Consider the following 21,644-nt stretch of genomic DNA (forward strand, 5'->3'; position numbering starts at 1 on the left):
AAAGCCCCCTTCTTTCTCTCCACCCTCCTGTTATTTCCTCCTCCCAAATATCCCAGTGCAAAGCTCTCCTCTTTTTTTCTAAGCTTATCTCACTTTTACCTGGAAGCTTCCCTGGTTAGATAAATGATTTGAATGGCTTTGGAAAAAGTCATTTCAGTCTGCATTTCATTTTCATTTGTAAAATGAGATCCCTGCCTTGGATGGTCCCCCTAGCCCCTTCCAGTGCCAGCGTTCTGCGATTACAAATAAATCTGATCTCCTCCTCTCCCTGGTATTCCCTCTGCAGCTGTGGACTTTGTTTTCCTATTAGCTTGATTTGCAATTTCCACCCAGCTACTTTGCTTTTATTCTTGGGTTGTTGGCATGTGCAGCACTTAGCTATCCAGACTGGAAACTCATGGAAAGGAAGAATCATGTGACTTTCTCCTCCGTATCCCCTCCGCTCCCATTGGCAGGACAGGACAAATCCATGAACTTGGGGGATATTCAACAGCGCCATCAGTTGTCAGATAGATGACAGATGGCAAAGCCCACCCAGAGCCTTGTTTTCTCGGTATCCCTGCTATGTTCCTGCCACTCACCTTTTAAAAAGATATCTTCAAGTTACCCATTTGCCTGAGGATGAGGTCTTTGCTGTTGCCTTTTCCATGATTGTCTCTATTCAACAAACTGGCTGAATCTATATCTATGCCCTTGACAGGGAGGAGAGATCTAGATATATCTGTGTCCTTGTGATGTCCCCTGGGTTTCAGGACCAAACTTTGGGTCCTCTTGGCCTGATGGGCTGCATATCATTTCAGGTTCATCAGGGATCTGTCAGCGCCATTGTGGTTCGACTTAAGCATTTTTTCCCTAAATGCTGCTGTCTGCAGAGTCTGATGTTTGTATTGTGCTGGTAGAAGGAAAGATTTATTTATTCAGTCATTTATTCAAAAACCATTTTACTGACTACTTACTACGTGTCAGAAACTGGGGGTAAAAAAGGTAAGTAAAACCTGGTTCTTGCCCTTAAGAAGTACTTGGCCTCACAAGGAAATTGATACTAAAAGGTTACTTTGGTGCAGTGAGATACCCTGTCATAAAGGTATAGTCAAAGAGAAGGAGCAATTTCTGAGAAGCTAGGGGTTGGTTTTAACCAGAGGCATCACAGATGTCCCAGCAGAGGCGACCTTAAGGTTAAACCTGAGTGCGATTTGGCAGCAAAAGGCTGGAGGACATTCTAGGCAGAAGGAACAGCCTGCATAAAGGCATGGGGTGAAGAGGCTGGTGAAAATAAGGTTAAAAAGGTGAGCGGGAGCTGTGTGGTAAGAGTCCTTATTTGTCCTGCGGAGGAAGCTGCAGGCCAGCGGCTCTCTGACTTTACTGGGTTGAAGGCTCATCCACGAAGCTTGCTGCATATGTAGCTTTCTGGAACCCACTGATTTAATTCAGTTGGTTTGAAGTGGGGTTCAAAAAATCTCTAATGTGAGCCAACTTCCCAGGTGATCCTGATGTAGGCAGTCTGCTAATCATTTTAGGAAGAGGTTGCTGTTTTGCACATGGCAATGGGAAATACCAAAGAGTGACGTCAGAAAGATCTAAGAGAGTATGGCGGGTGAATTGAGGAAGAAAGTCGCCACGTGGAGTGGTCAGTTAGCAATTCATTGTGGTGGTTCCCCTGAGAAATACCCAATGCCTGAACTATGGCAGCAGGTGGTGGTAACGCAGGAAACTGAGTGGAGAAAACGTTCCGAGGTTGAAGGCACAAGAGTGAGTGAAGGAATGGAAGTTGTGGGTGGGGGAGACAGGAATCACAGGTGCCTCCAGGAGTTCTCACTGGACTAATTAGGAGTTGGGGGTGCCATCAACAGAAAGCGAAATGCATTTGCAGGAGAAGATAAAAAGTGTGGTGTAGGCCTTCCTTAGGTTTTTGTGTCTGTAGAATCTACAGATAAAGATTTAATTCAGATCCCCAGATTTGCATTTGGGAATTATGAGCATGTTGAGACGAAAGTTGAAGCCACGGGATTCTGTGAGATGACTCTGGAAAAGAGACTAGAGGACAAAGACTGTGCTTAAGAGAAAGGTAGAGGGGAAAGATCTATACCCTAGACTGTAAGTGAGCAGCTCAAGGTAATTAAGGGAAGGGGAGACTTTTAGGAAGGACTTTTCCAACATTAAGTTGGGACTGAGGCACAGGTTTCCCCCTAGAGGCAAAGAGGGGCATTGCAACAGAGAGCAGGCCGTGAAGCTAGAAAGGGGGTGGGGTGGGGGGACATCTACCTGTGGGTGAGCGCTAAGGAGTGTGTCCTGATGGAGGGATAATGCTGATGTGTGTGTGTGTGTGTGTGTGTGTGTGTGCACGCAGTGTGTGTATGTGTGGTTGTGAAGTACGTGTTCGTTTATGCAATGTGTATCTAACAGGAGCCTCCTATGTGCCAGGCATCTGACAATCCCATGAGCAAGGTAGAGAGGAAGGGCAGCCCAGGTGCGCAGCACAGCCAAGGAACAAGAGTCAGAGAGTAAGGAAACACGAGAGCCAGGCACTGTGAAGCAGACAGTGGCCTACACGAACCCAGCAAGTGGTCCTGATATGCAATGGTGGCCACAGAAAGTTGACATGGCCAGGATGAGGCCAACTAGAGCAGACAATAGTACCAAATGCCACAGAGGGACTAGAAAGACCAAGGAAAGGCCATCTGGGTGGCCTTTCACTGAGTGTTTTCTTTGGAGCTCAGTGGAGGAGTGGGCAGAATGAGGGGAGGAGGAGAGAGGCTGTGATTTTTGAGTTGGAAGCAGGGATGGGATAAGGCTAGGCAAGGTGTGCATGAACCTTATTGGTACAACTTGAGAACCTAAGAGGACTTGTTTGGAGAACTTGCAATTTCAAAAATTAGTTTTTGTCCTAAGAGGTTATTAAAATTGAAAAGTACCATAATATGCCTTTTCTGCAATGTTTAAATAGCTTCTTATCCTGACAGTTGTTAATACTTGCTTCTCCAGGAATTCTAGGCCTTTGGCAGTAAACCAAGTAAATATTCTAAAATAGAAAATAAAATTGCCCTTTATTATTACTCAGATATACTCAGTATTCTGAGTACTGAATACTCAGATTCAGGTGTGTGTGTGTGTGTGTGTGTGCACGCACATGCATGCCATGTGCAGATTTGGTGTGTCTATTTGTGCTCATTTGAGTACATAGAATATTTCATATTCTATATGTCAGGCAATATAGCTGCTAGCATGTACCAGTGAGCAGAAAAGACATAGGGTAGCCAGATGATCTTATGCAGGGATATGCTGGTAACTTGGCTCTCTGGAAGGTACAGAAGGAAGGCCTGATTGTAGCATTTGCCAGTTACTGTGGTGTAAATACTCTCTCTGTGGTTGATTTCAAACTACCAGCATAATGTCACTGGGTGTGGAACTCGGGGTAGAGATTTGCCCAATCTGTTCTTGCATGCCAGGATACAACAGCTCCAACACACCAACGATCCTTTGTGAAGCCAGAGAAATAATCATGACAGTAATAATTCCTTTGACTTACAGGTCTGTTTGTGGTTCCCCAAGCACTCTGTTCTATTTTTCTTTACCTGCACAGTACCTTGAGTGTGATTTGAAGAATATGGAAAATCCCTTTGGCTAGCCACAGGCCTTAAATGACCACCAAGAAAACTCTCTGTAACGTTCACAAACAGAGACCATGTCTTTTAAGGAATAGAGTACAGGATACATTAATGTGGATAACCCAGGATCAGACAAGAAAGATCTTGATTGTGGGATATTACCGGAGAGAGAAGATCTGAACAAGAGATCAGAAGGGGGAGATGGGGGATTTGGGTAGCCAAGTAAGGGAGAGGTTCAAAAGAGAGATCCAAGCTATTAAAAATATAATTTTCCCTACTTTATAATTTTGCTAGGGCCTGGCCTGCTTCTAGATCACAGATCTTGCCAATTACAGTTCATGCTCCATTATCCACTCTAATGGAGGAAGGTTGGACAACATAATTCAAAACAACAGACAACCTTGAAAGGTAAGTACAATTGGATTTACTGAGGATCTGAGGCTTGTTTCTTGGTATCTTTACCATCCTGTGAATGGTTTACCTGTTCTACCTCTGGAACTTGACTTACTCATGGCATGGAGGGAACGGAGAAAAGCCATATGATTAATGCCCATCTAGATTTTTTTTTTTGTATGAGTAACTATGGGATTGGGGTGATTATGTCTCCTTTTAAGCAATTTAATAAAGTTTTATTTAACAGTTGCTTCTTACTAGAAGATGAAAAACTCTTGTCTTAGAAAATGAAAATACTTTTTTGGAGAGAAATATATTTAATTCACTTGGCCCTAAGCTTTAAAGTAGTGTGTGTGTGTGTGTGTGTGTGTGTGTGTGTATGCATGTGCACGTGTGTCCAACTTGAATTGCTGTTGATTACAGGATAAATCAATATCTAGCCACTGGCAGTTGTGGGCTGTTAGCACTTGGTGACAGTTGATATATTGGTGGCCAGCAATGAGGAGAATGGTGGGTGTGCATCCTACCAATTTTTAGAGCATATTTTATCTGTACGAGTAACAGTCGGTCTGCTCCCCATTTGTCATTTCTGTCCTTGAAAGCAGGAGTTGATAAATGACAATAATTTTTAGCCCACCAAACTGCATGCTTCTTTCCATCCCATGGCCCAGTTTCAGGGTAGGGGGAGAGACAGAAAACCTCTCATTCTGGGTGGAAGCTGGGGGAATTGGGACGTAGAATGGGGTAGGAAAGGCAAGCCAAGTGGTGGCTTCAGTGAAAAAGGCTGTTCTGTTGACGCCGTAAACGCACACACTGAAGTTCGTCGCCTTGGTTAGCATTAATGAGAAATGATTTTTTCCCTCTCCTATCTAGGTTCTGTGGCCCCCACCAATCCGACGAATGACCCATTTTGGTTTTTTCCCTTCAGTGTCTTTTGCTTCCATTGCTTCTTCAGGGCTTTCCTGCCTTCAGTCCATGCTTCTGGGATTTTATTACCTCACCTCAGGATAAACAACACCTTCCTGATGGTAACGCTAATCATAGCAATATCTCACACCTAAAATCTGGGTAGTGTTCACTGTTGGCTAAGGAGTTACCCCTATCTTGTCTCATGCAATCCCTGTGGGCCTCCTGTGAGATGGGAAACTGAGCTCCGAAGGCCAAGCGATTTGCCGGGGCTGACAGGTTTGCAAGTGGGGATGAACCTTACATTGGCGTCAGCCCCAACCAGAACACCGCCAGCCTGTATCTTGCCACGTAGCCTCTCCTTGTTCTGATCTAATTTGTATCCAGCTGCTAGAACAATCTTCCTGTAAATTCGTATTTTCTGTAAGAACAGCTAACTCCCTTTGCCTCTTTGCCCACAATCCCCTGAGCACTTTGGTTCACACTGAACCACCACGGGCCCCTGGTTTCCTCCTACACCGGATGTCATGCTTCCCTTGCCCTTGTTCAATGTATGATCAGGTACAATCCCTACATCTTTTCCATGAGAACTTCCAAATTGTTTGGTCAAGTCACGTTAAACACTGACAATATCGAGAGGAAAACTGTCTATCAGAAAAATGCCAAAATCTGTTCATGAACTCACACGGGATGTGCCCGAAGTGTAAAATGTACATTGGATTTCCAAGACAGTACAAAAGAAGAATACAAAATATCTCATTAATTTTCTGTCATTACAGGTTGAAATGACAATAGTTTGGAACATGGGGTTAAATAAAATAAGTTACAATTAATTTCACCTGGTTCTTTCGAATGTGCCTAGTAGAAAACATAAAATTACATATGTGTTTTGTGTTGTATTTTTATTGGATAGTACTACTTTAGAGAGTCATGTTTATTGATTGTTCATAAGATGCTCAATGACACTTTTTTTTTTTTTTTTGAAGGGGAGAAGGTGAGTGGCGAGGAGGGAGAGAGAGAACCTTAAGCAGGCTGTACTCGCAGCTTGATCTCACAAGCCTGAGTTGAAGACCTGAGCCAAAATCAAGAGTCGGATGTTTAACCCACTGAGCCGAACAGGAGCTCCGTCACAGAAGCACATACTCCTTCCTTTTTGACTCATGTTTCTTAAATGCATTTCATATGAAATGAAGTTACATAATGATAGTGAGAACAGTGATCACAATCAGGTTCAAGGGCAAGCATTCCCGGATCTTGGCAGGGTCACTTTTCAAGTTGCAGGAGCAGAAATCCACGGAAAATCTAGAGTCACCTCCTTGTGACTTTGGGTACCGTGGTGTCAGTCAGTATGCTGAGTCGAGCAGAAGGTGAGTGTGGCTTGTGCGGTAAAGCAGTGAAGACTGGTCATGAGAGCTCTCGCTCAACTCTAATCCCGACCCGCAGCTGGGAGATGCTCTGTTTCTGATATGCTGTTTAAAAATGACGATGTGACAACTCTATTTTCTGTTAACTTTCTTGACACCCTCGGAATTGTAGACTTGAAAAATGAAATTTAGGAATATCCTGATTAAGCAGAGAACAGATTCATTTCATTACAGGAAAATGGAAAATGCAACCAAATGAATAATGGTTGTCTCAATGGAAGTGGCTCACATGGCCAGGGTATTTGGAGTAGGAGGTTGTCCATAACCTACTGGCAAATTAGTAGGCTTTCTAGCAAGCCAATAGGCTCTTTTGGTTTGCTGTCTGGTTGCAAGGCTAAGGCAGAGGTAGTAGCTCTCTTGGAGAGGACTCTGTTCTGGGTAAGGATCTGGCCTGTAGGACAGTGTCATCCCTACCCCTCTGACTCCATCATGCTGCAGTGCTCACTGCTGTATAGGAAGGCAAGCTTGCCTCGCCCACAGCCTTGTCTGTGTAGAAGGGGTAAATAGTTTGCCAGTTACATTATGTCTGCAAGGCCTGTGAGAGAGAATTGTGGAACCCGCGGTCCAGCTGTGACTAGGGCGAGCATTATGAACTGCCTTCTGTGTGCCAGCGGCGGGTATGGGTTGGCCTGGGGAGATGAAGAATGCAAGCGGTTGATACCCACGGTGGCAGCCATACCTCACTTCCCTTGCCTGACGGTACCCCAGTGTGGCTGAGGGTTGTTGCATGAAGTCTGTACATTAGACAAAGCAGTTCTAGTCTCTCAAGGGCCTGGCAGGTGCTAACAAGTCTGAGGTCCCTAGACATTATTGAGGTAGAGGCAAGACAAGTGTTCTTGATTCAACAACTCTCTCCAATAGGACTCTGTCCCCCAGTATCCAGTGTGATGGAATGGGTGATTTAGCCTAGATGAAGTGGGGTCTTGTAGCTCTTACTCTGATTGAGGCAAATGGCAAGGCTGGACCCCCGGACTCCTTGAGGCCACTGAATTGAATGGCATTAGGAACATGCACCAAAAGCTGCTTCCAGGGAAAGAACATTTGTAAAGGAGATGAGTTTTTTGTTTGTTTTTTTTTAATTTATTTTAAGGTATTTTATTTATTTATTTGACAGAGAGAGAAATCACAAGTAGGCAGAGAGGCAGGCAGAGAGAGAGGAGGAAGCAGGCTCCCCGCTGAGCAGAGAGCCCGATGTGGGACTCGATCCCAGGACCCTGAGACCATGACCTGAGCTGAAGGCAGAGGCTTAACCCACTGAGCCACCCAGGGGCCCCAAGGAGATGAGTTTTGCTGAGCACTGTTGGTTGGCTTGCAAACAATAACAAAGAAAATAACAGTCAGAAGAGAGAGTGGCTATCTTTTGCCCTACTCTGTTTTGTAATAAATAAATGAACCAAGCATATTCAATTTCTATGGTCCTGTTTATACGAGAGCCGTACTGCTGCATATGTTCCCTCCAGGGAGACGTGAGGGACACCAGGCTGCAAACTGGAAGAGGCTGCGCTGAGGGAAAATGATCAGGGTCATTAGGGTCTTGCAGAAATTAGGATTGAAGTGCTCTCCCTTGGCCTCCTCAGAACCAGCCCCAACTCCTTCTCCTCACATTCCAGTTCCGGGCCCGGAGTTTGAGAATTAGAGGCTGTGTGCCATGTGGGTTTTCTGGATCTCCCCTGAAAGCCAGCCTCGAGTTTTCCCAGAAACCTGAGGGGAGGCCCCAGTGTAGTTCCTTCGTGAGGAGCCATGACCTGTGAGTCGTCTTGCTTCTTGGCTATAACGGGAGGAGTGGCAGAAGGAAGTGAGGTCTTACTGAAGAATCAGCAAAACGTCAAGAAAAAAATCGTCAAGTGATATGCAGCACTGACACAAACCACTTTCCTCAATTTTCAGTGTGTGCGAAGTATCTTGTGATCTGTTTCTGCATCCCAAGCCCGAGAAAGGGGAGGCACCTGTGTCTTTGTTCTGTTTCATAGACTGGCTCTTGTCTGTGTAAATCTTAAATATCGAATTCTCAAACTGTGGCCAAGTGAGATACTAAGACCACTGGGTGGAGGCAGCTTACAAATGGTCAAATAATTAATGTTAAAAAAAAGTTTTTTTCTAAAACCACATAAATAGGTTGCTTGAATAGAGCACAGGTAGTCAAGACTGACAAATCTGAGAAAAACAGACTTCAGATAAATAGCCTGGCATGGTTGTTAATAATAATAATAATAATAATAATGATAATAATGGCATCACATTAACTGTAGCATTATGATTGCAACTATTTATTGTGTTCCAGGACTGGTTAAATGCTTTGTATAGAATATTTTATGGAACTCGATCCTTACAAAATCCTTACAAATCCTTAAAAAGCCCAAAGAGGGAGGTATCATTAGCCATGTTACTCAGGTGAGGACACCAAGGTTTAGAGAGGTAAGATTATTTGCCCAAGGTCATCGAGGTTGGAAATGATGGAACTGGGAATATAATCTGTTTTTGCATTAAGACTATGGGACGTGGTCTTTGTCTTTTAAACCAATATTTCAAACAAGAGTCAACATAAAACCAGAAAAGTCTAAAGGCTGATTTATAACCTGATTTCTTCTTGGCCTTTGCAATGCTGAGTGGAAATTGCTGAGTCTTTAGTATGGAAGGAGCGTTTGAAGTGTAATACAGAAGAGCCTACTGCCAGGAGTTGTCTCATATTTGCCTTTAAACTGTAATGACCCAGAGCTCCAGCACTGGTGTCAATTTATTAATCACCCCCATGTGCCAGGTACTGCAGGCCCTTCTTGTTGATGGAAAGTGTTGACTTTACAGTTGACAAAGCACACTTGCTTACATGAATCCCCAGGCCAAATCCTGGACCCAACTCAGCATTTGTGGGAGAACAGGAACTTAAGGCTCAGCAAAATTCAGATACAGATTTAGGAATTGAAAAGAGAAGACCCAGATGAGATCTTCTTCTCCCCATCTGAGAGGTAATGTGACTCCTTCCTGCTCTTTCATGAGGGATGCACTCAGAGTTCATCCATACCATATAACTTATCCTCTCTTGCTTTTACCCATAACAAACATGCCTTGAAAAAAAAAATGCTGGTGTTTCTGATACCTCTTTTGAATTGAGCTTCTCAGCGTAAACAGGGTCAGTTTGAAGTGCTTTACTTTGTATGTTGCTGATTTGTATGTGCTAAACACACACCACCTTTTTTCCTTAAAAATTACTGTCCTGTTGGAAGGTCTGGACCGTACTTTTCCATTTCTCTTTGAATCTATCTATGAGATCTAACAGTGCTTAAAACAATTTAATTAGTTGCCTCCTTAAATATGGTCTTCATCCAGTTTTCCTTCTTCTTGGGCTTAGACTCTACAAGATCAAGAAATTAGTTAGCATCCCTAGAGATCCTGAATGGTCCACATGGCTTTCTATGGGATGCCTGTATTTGCGACTAGCCTATCTTCCTTCTTCCTTGAAGACATGCATCACCCTCAATTGGTATAACACTTTGCTGACTTCATCATAGGTACTGTTTTAAAATATTTTTAAAAGATTTATTTATTTGCTTTAGAGGAAAAGGAGGGGCAGAGGGGAGGGAGAGAGAGTCATAAGCAGACTCCACACTGAATGTGGAACTGAACATGGTGCTCAGACTGACAACCCTGAGATCATGACCCTGAGCCAAAACCAAGAGTTCGACACTTAAATGACTGTGCCATCCAGGTGCCCCTAAAATGTTTTTTCTATTAAACCTCTTCTTTGTGGTTTTCATTATGGAAAATTTCAAATATATACAGAAGTAGAGAGATGGCTATAATAAAGCCAATGTACCCAAGTTCAAAAGTGATCATTACATGGACAATCTTCATCTATACTCCCATCCACCACCACCAACAGGATGATTTTGAAGTAAATCCCAAATATCATAGCATTTCATCTCTAAATATTTCCCATTTATCTTGGAAAAGTGAGGACTGCTTTAAAAAGCATAACTACAGCATTATTGCAACACTAAAATAAATCAATAGTAATTCTTTAATATAATTAAATATACATTCATTGTTCATATTTCACTGGGTGTTTTTTAAAAATTTTTGTTTGTTTGTTTGAGTTGGATTCCAAAAAAGTTTCCAACTGTATCATTGGTTGATGTATTTCTTTAAATTTACTTTATAGACTTTCTCTCTGTCTTATTCCCCCCACCCCTTGTTATTAATGTAGAAGAAACTGGCTACTTTTGCTGTTAAGTTTCCATAACAGGTTAGATTCTGCAAAGATCACTTCTAATTTGATGGCTCTTCTCAGATGGGCCCACCATAGGAAATTTTCCAGTGAGGATCTGGGGGGTGGTTTTGAGTTCTGTTTTCAGGGCTATTTAGAACCTCATTGCCTTCCTTCTACTTTGTCTTGTGTAAGTGCTGATACTGTGAGGACCTTGGAGTGATTGGTGGTTTGTCTCCACATTAATTGTATTTGAGAATTTGTAGGGATACTTTTATCTTACTTTCTTGTAGCAGTATTTGCTCATTTGTTCAAGGTGTGTAAGAGTCTAGACTCTGCGAATTCTTGAAACTTGTTATCTTTTTCAGGACAGTGCCTCATATGGAGGAGAAACCGTTGGGGATGGGATCAATCCTAACTGAGACAGGGGCAGTAGAAATAATAGAAACAGAATGTACAGATAAAATGGGGAAAGGGAAATAGAGCAAGAAAGTCTCAAATAGCAAGCTTCATATTTTTGAAAATTACCTCAAAACAACAGAAAAGGGAACTATGTAAGTTAGAAAAGCTATCTCGAACCACACCTTTTTGTAAAGTTCAGAAACCAACTTCACAAAAAAAAAAAAAAAAAAAGAAACCAACTTCACATAAAAGTGAATAACAGGGAAATATCAAGATCAACTCTCAAACAAAGTAATTATGAGCAGAAAGGGGCAAAAGCAGAATAACATTATACAGTGAAAGTATAGCTGAAAGTTCTATTTACGAGATAGATAAAAACTTCAACATACTATTTCAAAATAAGCCCAATGACATTAAGAAATGGATACAAGACCTGACAAAGCAACACAAATTAGAACTAGAGGTCAAAACATGGTGATAGAAGTCAGAAAAGCATTAGAAACCAAAGAATCATAATGTCAGAAAAGAAGAACAGAATTGCAAAAGATTGTGCTTAAGATAAATGGAAATTGAAAAACAGGACCATTTTAAAAATAAAAGAGAAACAGCTACAGATAAAAAGGATTCCATGAAAGGATTCCATGGCAAATACTGAAGAAAGGCAAAGAGGGTCCAATGTACAGATAGTTAGAACTTTTGAAAACTAAAACTGAAACAAGAGAACATAACAAATGTTAAACTGTGAGTGAAGAAACTTTCCTGAAATTAAAAAGAAAAAAGTATATATAGTTTTGATCTACATATTGAAAAAATAATTACATAACATGTGAGAATATCAACTCAGAGAGATACACATGCCAAGACATACTCTACTAAAACTGCTTGAAGTGATGATAAATAAACCAAAAATTTCCTTCCACCATTTCGACAAAAAGAGAAAGTAATTTATGAGCAAAAAGTTAGATTATTACCAGAATTTCAGCAGCAACACCTTTTGTTAGAAGAAAATGGAGTGACATATTCATTGTAATCAAAGAAAGAAAATATGAACCAAATAATTTATGTCAATTAAAACTTATTTCAGTGAAAATGCTAACATTTAAGACTGCAGGAAATATGTTCTTGTCTAGCATTCCTGGGAAATCTGCTAGAACCTCCAATATATAAAATGACTAAAGACACATTACTGATAATTGCTAGTGGTGATATTTAAATATATATTTACTTAGAGACTATAGACTAAATGTAAACTAAGAAGGGAGAGTATGTAATGACTATATATGTAGATAGAGTAAAATATAAATAAAATGGGGGGAAGTTGGAGAAAACAAATGCAAAAGAAGTTTTATCTTAGACTGATTTTGTTGAGATTGTTTAGTAGTTAATACATGATAAAGCACATAAGTAATTGTGGGCTACTCTTATCCTTGAAAACCAGGAATCTTGGTATGGAAGAAAGTGGACACAAATCATACAGAAAGGTAAGAAAAAAACCCTGTGGACTATATATTAGAAGTACCAGCACGGGTCAATGAATATAAATATATAAAAACATTTATTGTCTTTAAATCTGACAAGAGAAAGAATGAAGCATTTTTCATACTTTTCCTGCATGAAATATAACACAGGACGTAAATACGAAATATAACAAATAGCATATAGAAGCGTATTATTGTAGAATCATTCCATTGAATAAAAGAAGAGGATGATGACAGAATATCACCATTGAGGGATGTAGTCATTGAACACCCACGGCTGCTAGCCTTAGGAGGAAAAGAAAAGAACAACAACAACAACAACAACAACAAAAACATAATGGAACTTCTGATGAAAGAACACAGCACTGTCACCTATACTTTTGTCAAAAGAATTGAACCTGAGTTGCTTCTGTGTCTAGATCCAGCTGCACATTCGTAGGAAATGTGGAGCACAGAGGAAATGCTGAATGGCAAGTTGTGAGTTGCCAAAGATACCTAGAGCTGGACACAAGTTAAAGCATTAAAAACAGATTTTATTCAAAACTCTTACAATAGGGGAAAAGAGACTTAGTATAGAACTGAGCTGGATTCCAAATACAACAACAAGGGATTTATAGCCAAGGAGGTGGGTGAAGGGATTGGTAGATGAAATGTATTAAGAGGAGACATCATAAGGTAGAAGGTTGGGGGATTCTTGTTAAACTGGCCCAACAGGATTCTGGCTGAGGACAGGCCAGGGTGGTCAGATATCAAGAGTGGAGGAATTCTTGCAATTCTGACTTACCAGGGTTCTTGCTATAGCTGAACTGGGAAGGATAAATTACAGAGCCTAAGGACACAGGCAAAAAGAGGACCCTGAAAAGCCAGTCTGAAGTTTTTTCAAGAAGAGAGTCTTTTCTGAGTGTGCAATCAGCTATATCTAGACTATGGGAACTATAGATTAAATGGCCTTGGCTTTCAACAAAAAAATTGTAAAGAAAAAAAAGAGGGGATGGAGGGAGGCTTGAAAGTTAAAAGACAAAAATAAAAAATAAAATATAGGCAATACTATATGATTGAGACTAAGGATATACACATGGTATAAGGGTTGAATGGTAGTTCCCAAAAGACATATTCAAGTCCTCATCCCTAGTACCTGTGGATATGATATTATTTGAAAATAGGGTCTTTGTAGATAAGTTAAGGATCTTGGGATGAAGACATTTTGGATTCAGAATAGGTCCTGAATTGATGACTGGTATCCTTATAAGGGAAAGACACATAAGCACACAGGAAAAGGCCATGCGAAGACAGAGCAAGATGAGAGGGCAACCACAAGTCAAGGAATGCCAAGGATTGCCAGAAGCCACACAAAGTTAAGAGAGATGCCTAGAATAAATTCCTCTTAGAGTCTTCAGAAGGAATCAACTCTGCCAACACCTTGATTTTGGACTTCTGGACTCTTAAACTGTGAGAGAACAAATTTATGTTATTTTAAGGCACCTACTTTGTGTCCATTTGCCAAGGCAGCCCTAGGAAACTAAGACACTTTAATATATCAAGAAATACAAAAAGCTGATTACCATGCAAATCAGAATTATTTCCTTGTGCAGGAAGCTGGGATTAGAAAGGGGTGCATGGGGTGCCTGGGTCTGCCTTCAGCTCAGGTCATGATCCAAGATTCCTGGGATTGGATCCCACATCAGGCTCCCTGCTCAGTGGGGAGTCTGCTTCTGCTCCTTCTACCCCTACCCCCTGCTCTGCTCTCTCTCTCTCTGTTAAATAAATAAAATCTTTTTTAAAAAAAAATCTTAAAAAGAGAAAAAAAAATGAGGTTCATGGAGGTCTTATGCAGATGTTGACAATTTCTGTTCTTGATCTAGATGGTGGAGATAACAGTGTCTTCCTTATAATATTTCCGTGAGTCCTACAATTGTTTTATGTGGTTTTCTATTTCTGGGTCCTAGTCTCAATAAAGAGGTTTTTAAAGTCCACCACAATTCGTCTGTGGCTCCTCCCCCATATGTAATTCTTGCCATTCTTTCTAGAAGGAAATTACATTTATCTGAAGATTTCATTTAATTCCAGCATAATGAATAATACAGTGCTATATTAGTTTTGAGTGTAGAATATAGTGATTCAGTAATTTTATACACTACTCAGTGCCATCATGATAAGTTATTCTTAATCCCCTTTGCCTATTTCCCTCTATCCCCCTGTCCACCTCCCCCTTTGGCACCCAGCAGTTTGTTCTCTACATTTGAGTCTGTTTAGTTGTTTGCCTCTTTTTTACTTATTTCGTTTCTTAAATTCCATATATGAATGAAATCATATGATATTTGTTTTTCTGTGACTGACTAATTTCACGTAGCATTATACCCTCCAGATCCATTCATGTTGTTGCAAATGTCATTATTGCAAGATGTCATTGTTTTTATGGCTGAGTAATATTCCATAATGTTCCATGAGATATATATCTGTCTCACATAATCTTTATCCATTTATCTATGGATGGACACTTGGGTTTCTTCCATAAGTTGACTATTGTAAATAATGCTGCAATAAACATAGGAGGTGCATGTATCTTTTCAAATTAGTGTTCTTATGTTCTTTGGGTAAATACCCCAGTAGTGAAACTACTGGATCACATCTAATTCTATTTTCAATTTTTTTTTAAAGATTTTATTTATTTATTTGACAGACAGAAATCACAAGTAGGCAGAGAGGCAGGCAGAGAGAGAGGAGGAAGCAGGCTCCCTGCTGAGCAGAGAGCCCGACGCGGGGCTTGATCCCAGGACCGTGGGATCATGACCTGAGCCCAAGGCAGAGGCTTTAACCCACTGAGCCACCCAGGCGCCCCTCTATTTTCAATTTTTTAAAGGAACTTTCATGCTCTTTTCCACAGAGCCTGCACCAGTTTCCATTCCTGCCAACAGTGTACAAGATTCTTTTTTTCCCCACATCTTCGCCAACACTGTTTTCTCTTGCATTTTTTATTTTAGTCATTCTGATAGGTGTGAGGTGATATCTTATTGTGGTTTTGATTTGCATTTCCCTGATAATAATGATATTGAGCATCTTTTCATGTGTTTGTTAAGACATCTGTATATCTTCTTCGGAGAAAAATCTGTTCATGTCTTCTGATCATTTTTAAATTGAATTATTTGTTTTTTCAATGTTGAGTAGTATATGTCCTTTCTATATTGTGGATACTAAACCATCATTGGATAGGTCATATCAAATATCTTCTCCTATTCAGTGGGTTGTCTTTTTGTTTGGTAAATCATTTTCTTTGCTGTGCAGAAGCTTGTTTTGATGTAGTCCCAATGGTTTATTTTTGTTTTTGTTTCTCTTGTCTTGGGAAACATACCTACAAAAATTGCTGCTTGTGCTTTCTTCTAGGATTTTTACAGTTTCAGGTCTCACATTTAGGTCCTTAACCTATTTTGAGTTTATTTTTGTGTATGGTGTAACAAAGTGGTCCAGTTTCATTCTTTTGTATGCAGCTATCCATTTGTGTTGTGGCTGAGCTGCATTTGCCTTTGGTCTAGTCATCTGCAATGGCTCTCTGTGCCTATTGTGGGCAAGGTTTTGTCCCTGTGTTGTTAGTGGGCCAGTCTGGGACTGCTCTGGGCTTGAGCTGGGTCAGAGCAGGGGTTTGCCAGAGCTCCCACAGCACTAAACTGCAGGTGCTCTCCCTGTGTTATTCCATGAAAAGCTTTTGTTCATGGGTGGAGTCTGCAGTCAGACCAGGTGTCTGCCCCCAGCCCACTGCCGGAACTGCAGCTGAACTGGTGTGTATGGCTTTCTTCCCCTCTTCCTGGGGTGGGAGTCATTTTGAGGTGGTGCTGACCCTTGTTGGGGCTGCTTGCACTCCACTGCACTTGTGGTACCACTTTGGATGGATTACTGCCAAAGGCATGGGTATGTGAGGGCAGGTGTGCAGGGCCAGCAAGTTCTGCAATGATGCTCTGGGGTAGGGAAACTGCAGCTGCCCGGGAAATCCCCCGCCAGGCCAGGCTGGAGGGAGCCAGTCCATAGAGGAATGCGGGGGGCAGGGCACACTGCTAGCAAGATAGTGGAGAGTATTTGTGCTGCACTAGTTCCTGCAGGTGTCCCTGTATCTAGGTTCAGGGGTTGGGGAGGGAAATGGCACCCTCCAGCTCTTTTGCTCTGGAGAAGTCTCCCAAAGATCCCTGCTCCTCCAGCACATGCTCTGAGATTAGTAAGCAAATTTCCCTCCTGCATGCTGCAGGGGCTTTTCAAACTGCTGCTTCGGTGCTGTATCTCAGTGTGCTGTTGGTTGTGCTGTCACTTTAAGGATGAGGACTCAGTTTCCCATCACCCACTGGCTCTTCCAGAGCTGAGCTGACTGATTTTCAAAGTTCTAGTTGGTAAAGCCCACTGACTGTAAGAACTTGTGAAGTTAAGGACCTCTTGTTTTCAAAGCCAAATATTATGGGGATTTGTCTTTCCAGTGTGGGTTCCCCATGCCTGGGATGCCTGGGATGTGGTCTGCTCCTCTCTCATCTCCATACCTGTGGTGTCCCTCTCTCCTGCAGGTAGACCTGTGGGTCCATTTGGCTCCTGACATGTCTCCACCCTTCCTACCCTCTTTGATGTGGCCCCTTCTCTACATTTAGCTGTGACGTCGGTTCTGCCAGTCTTCAGGTCATTTTCTGGGTTTATATACACTGATGTAGGTATTTTTGAGGAGAATCCGGGGTACAGATGAGGCTGGGATCCTCCTACTCTGCAATCTTCCTTAGAAGTTGACCGATTATTCTTGACAAAGCCATGCTAATTACATCTATTTTTCTTGACTTTTTTTTTTTTTTGGCAATTAAGAGTTTGTTACTTCTTTTTATCAAAAATATCAGCAACTCATTTTATTTCTCAGTTGTATATCATGTTCTACATCTTTTAAAGAAGGGCCTTTTACCACCAGTTTTGAAGCAAGTGGCCCACCCCAAAATGCTTGTCATTGCCCTTTGCTGATGTGAACACACTGTTTTTAAAAAAAACAATTCTGAACTACTCCTTTCTCCAGTCCAATTTACTTTTTCTCCTTCTCATCATAAATGATGCAGACTGCATATCACAGTTGACCTTTTAAAATATGTTATCAAAATGGGGACTAAAAATAGCATTAAGCATTTCTCCTGAGGTTTTTAATATTATCTATTATCTGCTATTCATTTTCTAACCCTCTAGGATGGAAAAACCCTTCTTGACCCTCCCTGCCCCCTGCTCCCACCACCACTCTCCTTTGGATGATTTAAAAAAGCTAAGGTTTCTCTATTGTCTTCATGTATCTTATTAGACATACGGCTTATTGTTTGTCCACACCGCAGCATATGGACCACAATAAATATCATATTCTGTTTCCTGAGAACCATACTGAACTTTAAACATTTTTTTTGAAAGATTTTATTTATTTATATAAGAGAGTGCACACAAATGTGCAGGCACGTGTACCAGCAGAAGGAGGGGAAAATGGAAGGGGGAGGGGCAGAAGGAGAAGCAGGTCCCTACTGAGCAGGAATCCTGAGAAGCAGGGCTCTATCCCAGGACCCTGAGATCTGGACCTGAGCCGAAGTCAGATGCTTAACCGACTGAGCCCCCCAGATGCCCCAATCGTATTGAACTCTAAAAAGTGAATAATAACTAGTTCGTTTATTTCATCGGATGATCAATCACAATGTCGCTGATCTTCTTCTTTGTGTTTCCATATTTGCAAATTTGCCTACTCAGCTGAAATTTCTTTGTTGCTCTTCACATCAATACATGCTGGGCTGTCTTGGCCATTCATGGGTATGTGCAGGGCAGTGGAACATGGAAGTCCCTGCTGCTCATGTTCCCAGGAAGAGGCCAAGCAAGGTGACATGCTACCTTTTGTTTCAACTCATACCGTTACCATGTGTCCTTTCTGCTGTCTATTGAGTGCCACGTTTTTCTCATTCTTGTGCTTTTTGTTGGCGATTTCACTTTTAAAAAGACCCCAAAATGTAGTGTTGATGGGCTCTTTTGCGATGCAAAGTGTAAGAAGGCTGTGATGTGTCTGATGGAGAAAAGAGGTGTCTTACAATTTTTCTTTTAAAGCAGGCTCCTTACCCAACATGGGGCTTGAGCTCACAACTCCGAGATCAAGAGTCAAACGTGTTACTGACTGAGCCAAATGGGCATCCCTAAAAAAGGTATTTCTGATAAGCTTCCTACAGGTCTGAGTAATAGTGCTGGTGGCCAGGAGTTCAACATAGACTAAATTAGGTGTCTTTTAAACAGAAATTCTGATAAAGTGTGGTTTTCCCAGAGGCAGAAACCTACCTAGGAGCAATGGTTCAGTGTTTGCAAATTCTTTTTTTGTGATGACTTCCTGGAATACAACTACAGTAGATGCCAGGAATCGACTCTGTGTATATGATCTTTACTGAGCCCTCTGCTAGGAGCTTTATGGGCATTTTCTCATTTAACTAAGAACACAGTGAGTTAGGAACTGTCATCATTCCCATATTCCAGGTGAGAGAACCAAAGTTCAAGGAATTAATACCTGGCCTAATGTCTCGCAGCAGAGAAGGAGGAGCGGGGGTTGACACACAGGCAGTTTGGCCCTGGGAGCCTTACCCTCTGCACACATGGCCTCCCCTTGAGCCAGTGTGGCAAGGTGATGTCTGTGGATGCCTTGAGAAATGTATAATGTTTTACTAAACCTGGTTTATCCTTATTACTATTAATCCATCTGGCATGAATTTTTTTCAACTGGCATGAAAAAAATCTTTGAGCAACCATGAAGTTCTATCCAACTTGGTCATCAAGATGACACAATATTGTCACCCATAATTAGAACTGTCCAGACGAGCTTAAGGCTCAGGACTCAAAATCATCTCTTGGTCTTCAATTCTTGAGGGGTTGAAATGCCAAAGGCATTGAGATCCAGGCTAGGATTTAATTGTAAAATGGCTGCCCTGTGAGAAAAAAGAACCAAGAGAAAGAGCTAATCCTGGCTGGAAGGTTCCTCACTCTTAAAGTCTGTCCCTCCCTCCCCCTTCCACCAAGAGGCTTCTCATCCCAAGCTTTTCAAAGGCCACATGTTGTCAGCAATTTATGAATATGAATAATGTGATTTACATTCCTTTGATTTAATATAATGATTAAGCTTCTTTGTACTCTGTTCTGATTCACTGAAATGAAAAATACATTTTCTTTGTCCTTTATTAGTAATTTTTTCCCTTCCAAATTTGCTTGGCTTTGGCAAATGAAAGAGAGATAAATTTTGCTTTGATTTGGCGGTGCAGAGAGTGCAAAAGAGAATTAAAACATTAGTTAAAAGGCACAAGGGAATTGAACAGGGAACAGAAATTAAGTTAGTTGAAGCAAATTACCTTATGGTTGTAAACCAACGGGGGTTCAGATAGATGTAAGGAATTCATTTCTGCTTCTAAATAATTATTTTTGCTTCTCAACAATAGCAGTGGGCTGCGTTCCTATGGGCGGTTAGGGACTGCACAGCCAACCTTTAATTAAGTGGAGGGGGCCCCTCTGAATATGAGTATAACCTGATTAGTTTATTGCAGGCTGGGATTTGGAACTGATCATACCCCTTCCCTCTCCCTCCTAACCTTTGGGTGACCCAGAATTCACTTCTTAGTGAGTTTCTCATTTAAGGAAATATGAAAGAAAAAAGATGTAAAGAGAGGCTTTAGAACAGCCTAATAAAAAGATTCAAAGGCCTTATTGCAAAAGGCCCTTTGAAATGGAGAATGGCAAGACTGAGTTGGGAGGCTGGAAGAGAAGGAACTGGAATATTTCTGCTGGTGAGGGCTCTTGTGCTCTTGGACTCTAGGAGGACATGCACGAGAGGGTCGGAGAAAGTTCCTGGGACATTGGCAGGTGTACAGAGGCAAGGGTGCAGAACGGGATTTGTCAAGAGAACTGGGACACCTCTCCCTCTCTCTTTCTGACCATTCCAGCCTGGCATAACAGAAACAAGCCAGGTGTGGCAGAGGATCTGAGTTCTAGGTGGGTTTCTGTGAATCTGGTCCAAGGTTTTAACTCTTGAGTCTTCATCCTCTTGCCTGGCATTTGTGCATCTGTACATCTCAGAGGATTCTGGTGAGGATGAGACAGACAACCTGGGTGAAAATGCTTTGCAAAATTTAAGGCATTTACACAAATATCTTACTTCAAGTGCAGGGATGGAGTTTCTGAACCTGGCCTTGTACTATATTCACTCAGTGTGAGATTTCAAAAATTACATCTCCTCTCCTGAGGCTCCAACCCCAAGATGCAAGGGCTGAAGTCATTAAAACAACAGAGCTATAGAAATAAAAGGATAAAAATAAAAATCCTTTGGTTGGTGATGTTGGTGAGGATGAAGAAGATGATGATGATGTCGGCGAATATAGCAGTTATGATGGACTTTGAGAGGGAAGTGGTATAAGGATTTCTTTTGCTTATCCAGTAGAGTATGACCGGAACCTGGTCTCTTTCAGGCTCCTTGGTTCACAGGCTTTCTTCCGGGACAGACCCTGGCTCTTGATGCCTAATCCTTCTTTCCTGAGAGAGGCAAGCAGATAAACACATTTTAAGGATCTTCTCTGTACCAGGAATGGTGTTGGGTAAATGTCAAGCATTCTGTGGCCCCTGTGAACTCCCAAACCCCTAGACAAATGGGCAAATGCCTGGCTGGTCCCAGAAGGGGGTAGGAACCTCTCTGGAATAGGGAATCTGTCCTGAGCAGAGCTAGAGGTTCTGGGGGTGACAGCAACTTTCATGAGTTAGGCTGTCTTCTTACACCCATTGCCTCATTGAGTGGGCATGCCTTCCATCTTGCAAGGGCAGCTTGAATGCCCCCTCCTTGCTAGGAGCAACAGAGTGCTTAATCAACGAATTCTGTTAAAAACTTGGAAGAGGAGACAAGGCATTGTGACTGAAGTTTCTGCAACCCTAAGGAGAAAAAGAAACAGAAATGAGTGGCTTCTGCTTTCATCTAAAGATCAATGCAGTATTAACGCGAAGAGCCCTGTCAAGCACACCATCACAGCATGCAGGGCTGAGCTTGCAAATCGGCTTCCTCTTAAAACTAAAGATCAGAGCAGCCTAGAAATTTTTGGTCTCTACTTCTGCTCACTTATTCCTTGAGGAGCACAGCTGACGGTTTCAAAAGGGCTGCAAACAACTGCCTATTCATTTGCTTATTCAGTCTGTGATAAGTTCCTATCAGGCTTGGATCCAAAACTGCTTCTTCTATTAGGAA

The sequence above is a fragment of the Martes martes genome (assembly GCF_963455335.1).
Source record: "Martes martes genome assembly, chromosome: 15".
Taxonomy (NCBI): domain Eukaryota; kingdom Metazoa; phylum Chordata; class Mammalia; order Carnivora; family Mustelidae; genus Martes; species Martes martes.